Source organism: Aegilops tauschii, chromosome 7, assembly GCF_002575655.3.
Source record: "Aegilops tauschii subsp. strangulata cultivar AL8/78 chromosome 7, Aet v6.0, whole genome shotgun sequence".
Classification (NCBI taxonomy): Eukaryota; Viridiplantae; Streptophyta; class Magnoliopsida; order Poales; family Poaceae; genus Aegilops; species Aegilops tauschii.
Genome location: NC_053041.3, coordinates 646327836 through 646332444, shown reverse-complemented (window position 1 = coordinate 646332444; position 4609 = coordinate 646327836). Strand labels below are relative to the sequence as shown.

At 46.6% G+C, this 4609-nt stretch overlaps 1 long non-coding RNA gene across 1 annotated transcript; it reads right to left on the bottom strand.

The window, feature by feature from the left end:
- Positions 1-623: 623 nt before the first annotated feature.
- Positions 624-3474, bottom strand: LOC109776281 (uncharacterized). The gene is made up of 5 exons (XR_012189964.1): positions 2949-3474; positions 2279-2584; positions 1983-2060; positions 1335-1884; positions 624-1213 (listed from the first exon to the last, which is right to left on the bottom strand). It is a non-coding gene; the product is annotated as an uncharacterized lncRNA (long non-coding RNA).
- Positions 3475-4609: the final 1135 nt, after the last annotated feature.

Genomic DNA, 4609 nt, shown 5'->3' with positions numbered 1-4609 from the left:
AAATCCCCCCCCCCCCCTTGAATTTTTAAAGTTTTTGTTACATGAAATAAACAAGTTTGTTATTTTTTGTGCCTAAATATTTTTTATTCTCCGAAATTCTCTCGTAGCTCCCTCTGAACTTCTACACATATGTCATGAGTGTTCCCTAGTTTTTTAACCTTTTCTGTTTATTTTTTGAACTCTAGGATTAGTGGGGTTTTTGTTGAACTTCGCTGGTTTTCATTTTTGGACTCGAAGGGGTTGTCATATCAACTAATATTTTTATCATTCCTCTTGAGCATCTTTTTATGAACTTCTAGTGTTGACGCCTGCACCAAACTTTGGGAACTCCTCGTTCTTTTATTTTTGAACTTTCTTCAGCAGCAATAATACTTGAACTTCACTGACTTTTTTTGTGAAGCAACCAAATGCGCAGACCACACAGGGAAGAGGGCACATTTTCTTTCATTGTGGACATTTTGTAAAAACACAGGGAGAGCACACAATTTTGATCGAAAGGGAGAGCACACAATCACAAAGAGGAAAATAAAGGAGAAATTATGCATTTTTCTTTGTTTTGCTCATACATAGAAAATATGTGTATCCACATTTTAAAATTTTCTATGTTCTTTCTCTGATCTGGATGACAGAAAATAGTCTTTTTCAATTTGGTGTAATACACACACACGCACAACATATCCACATTTTTTTGGCTGACATCAACTGAAAAAGGTTTCAGTCTCACAAGCATACACAAATCAATCTTCAATGAATTTCTATACTTGTTACCAAAAAAACTTTTTTGCGAGAACTTTGATAACCTTTTGCCACAAAGCAATGGAAGCTAAGTGACCTGATGCCTGTAATTCTTATCTCCTGCCAGCGACCCACGACCTGTACGTGTTCCTCTCTGAGGACAACAAGGATGGATTGGAGTCTGAAGCACACCGTGAAGGCGTGAACTGGACTGTTAACTCCCAAGTGGATAATCAACAGTTAGAATTTGGACCGATCAATCGGTCATTCCTAAAACAAGTCCAGATTAGGTTGCTGCAGTTTGAGACTCGATTAGGAAACTTCATCGTGAGAGAGTGGTGCTCTGCTGGCGAAAGAAACAACAGACGATGCTACTCAAGGGGCAATGGAAAGGACAACCAAATAGTAGACGATGGTTGCAGTTTGAAAGTAATCTTGATCTTCAACACTGACAGAATCTTATAACTTGGAGATTCAACTGTGTGCAGTAGACAAAAAAATCATCAGAGGCGTCAAAATCGGAGCCCTGAAAAACTACTACATTAAACTACCTAGTACTTCCTTACTTCTGAACCTTGAAACAAACACAAAAGACTTGCCTGAACCTGCTGCAAACCAAATTGTTTTAGCTTACTTCTGAGACCCGGTCATAATAAAAGTGCAGTAAATTCCTCTTGAAACAATCTATCCATACTGAAAAACAAGGGCAGCTAGTTAGCTTGGTTGCAGTCTGGAACAAATAACCATAATTACTCTTCTATTTTATTTAGTGAAACCTGTTCATTCAGAAACCTCACAAGGCAAAAATTTAGTCTGATCCCTGTGGACTAACTAAACTGTTTCATGAAGACGAGGCTGGAAACTAAACTGTTTTCTCAGTAGTCAAGCCCATTTCTTTTACTGAAAAAAACACCAACCCAGGCTATCAATTACTCGTATCAATGTTTACATTAACATCTCCTATACAAAATTGTTTGTCTTTGACATTAGCGGGTGGAACGTCACAAGTGGATGCAACCCAAGAATAAAAATACATAAGCGACCAGCGAAGTAAGGAGCTCCAGACACCAAGTACGCGGCAAAATAAATGCCGGGATCACTGGGACTACCAGTGAACCTACTATCCAGCCACTCGCAAAGAGTCCAAGCCTGCAAGTACAGAGGAGGATTAAACACCCTATACGTGTGCGACTAATAACGACCAAGGGAGTACTCGTATGTATGTTGCTATGCAGGTGCTAACTAACCCTGTAGCAGACGCCCTGCCAAGGTTTTTTCATCTTGTCGTTGAGAAAGTATATGCATGAGACGAGTGCCAGTGCAAGCTGCAACACAAAATCATCAATGTTAAAAAGATTGTTAGAACCAGCGAGATCTACCATTGGCATTGTAGGCTTAATCTATCTTATAGGTATATTTTCTGCCTAATGGTTGTGCAAGAGAAATAAACAAGTCTTAGGCTGTAAGTAATGTCTAACAGGTTCAATGCTTAGGAAAAAGGGATTGCTGAATCGGTTGGGAGAATCATTACAAGCATATATACCTGGAAGGTAGGTCCGGTCTCACCAGAGGTTGCGATGCTCCACCCAGCAATAAAGCCGAAGAGAGCGAATCTTCTTGACAAGACATCCATCGATGGCACCTCGAAGTGTCCGAGCAGTGTCTTAACCCATGACGGGCGATGCACGTTGGTGAACAGGAGAAGGAAGAATGGTGATGCTGGTGAAGGTCGGATTCGGTCATCGCTGCAGTCCACACACGACAATAATCTCGGCCGTTTGAGGCCACGAGGTCAACAACGAGCGGAATGCAGCGCTCCACACATCTCTCCGCGACCGGATGCCCACACCTGCATCGATTTAACAAGGCAAAATAAAGAGTTTGTGATCAGAGCTGCATCGACGAACATGGTTAGGCACTCGCGACACAATCGAGTTCAGATTTTCAGTTAGAGCGTCTCTTGTTGTCTGCTAGAGCAGTGTGCAGAGTTTCAGTTTCACAGTTTTTGAGCTCGGTGCCTACTGATTTAGGCTAACCAACCATCTAAGAATTATGTAAAAGTAACTAACAGTAGTACCAGTTTCTAGACAAACTATTTACTGAGCTGAAGGAATATATGGATGGTCTAATTTTCAGGGCAAATTCACTACGTATGAAACAAACAGAAGTTCAGAAGAAGTTGGGCAGAAGTGCAGAACATGAAGAACACTCACCGCCTGAAGATATTGGAGGAGCATTTTCATAGGAGTGGACACTGCATTTTTTGCCGCGGGGGCCTGGACTGAAAGCTCTGCACTAGGGAGGAGGTGGTAGATGTTCCTCGTCCCTGAGATGCTCCTCGTCGGACGCCCCTGAGGTGCTCCTTGCCGGACGGGAGATGTTCTCCTCGGCGGCCCTGTTTTGCCGCGAGCCACGCGACTATGGACAGGAGTGGGGGCGAATCCCACAGGATCCGTAGCTGGTTGTGCCGTCGCTGCTCACGGGTGGCCGCGGCTGCTGGAGAGAAGGCGATGGCGGGAAGCGCACCGGGGCCGGGGGTGCGGCGGTGGGAGGCGTGCCGGAGCTAGGGCGATGGGAGGCACGCCGGAGCAAGGGGCGGCGGCGGAAGGCAGCCTGGTTGCACGCCGGAGGTTGGGGCAGTGGCGCTTGGAGGTAGGGGAAGCGGGGTGGAGGGGAGCGGCGGCACCAGGAGGCAGGGGAAGCGGGAAGCGGCGGTGCTAGGAGATCGAGAAGCGAGGTGCTATGACAATTGCACACACCAAAGTAAACTATTACATGCATAATTACATAGGTGGCTACTACACACATGTCATTTTCACACACCAAAGTCAATTATATATTACATGCATAATTAACTAGGATAACGATCATCTGATCATCATCTACTTCTTGTGACGCTTGCCGCTACTGCTCTGCATGTGGCTCGATCCGGCCTCGTCCATTTCGGTAACGAGGCACTTCCTCATGTCAATGATCCGCATGTGCATCTCATAGCATGTGTACACGCTCTTGGTCGTGAACCTGAGGTGAGGTTCATCCAGTTGCCGCATCCAGGCCCCGTGCCAGGATACGAGATATGTTCTGTTGGCATCCTGCTTCATCTTTTCGTAGTATGGGTCGATGATGGCCGAGACGAGTTCAACCAGGGAGTCCTTCATGCTGCCCCAGACCCTGTAGTGCTCACGGATTTCGACAAGGTTCTTGCAGGCCAAGCCCGTAACCCTGAGCGATTTTACATTGTCGGTGGTTTCTACCATAGCGAACTTGTAGTCGGTGCTGCTGACAAACCTGGCGAAGCGGTCGCAAAGCTTTGTGTCCATGCATTAGTGGTAGATGAGGACATGATGGCGCACGCACAACTAGGCGATGACAACCTTCTGATCTATGTTGGGACGACTGCCGGTGTACTGGAGGTCGATGACGACCACCTTGTACTTGTCTCGAGTAAGATACTACTCAGCGGTGTTGATGTAGTCGTCCACCACGACCGGGTCGATGGTGTACACCACCGAGAGATCCGTCTCCCTCGCGTGGGTCTCCACTTTATGCTCGCCGAACACCATTGGAGCGCTGCTAGACATCCCCTCTCTATGTGTCATCGTGGGTGTGCTTGTTGTGTTGTCGGGCGCGATCGAAAGGTTGAAAAGACTAAGGTTATTATAATGGCCGCAGGAATTAAAGGGGAAGTCGGACGGCCTGGAATATTAGCACACCCGAATGGCAGTTCTAATTTGCAGTGCTGAACTCCGTCGTGCCGCACGTAACTGCATCATGGCGACGCGTGCGGCGCAACCGCATGCATATGGGGGCCGCCAACGTGATCGTGCACAGGCCCAACCGCTGGCAGAGCGCGCGTGGAGGGACGCGAGCAAAG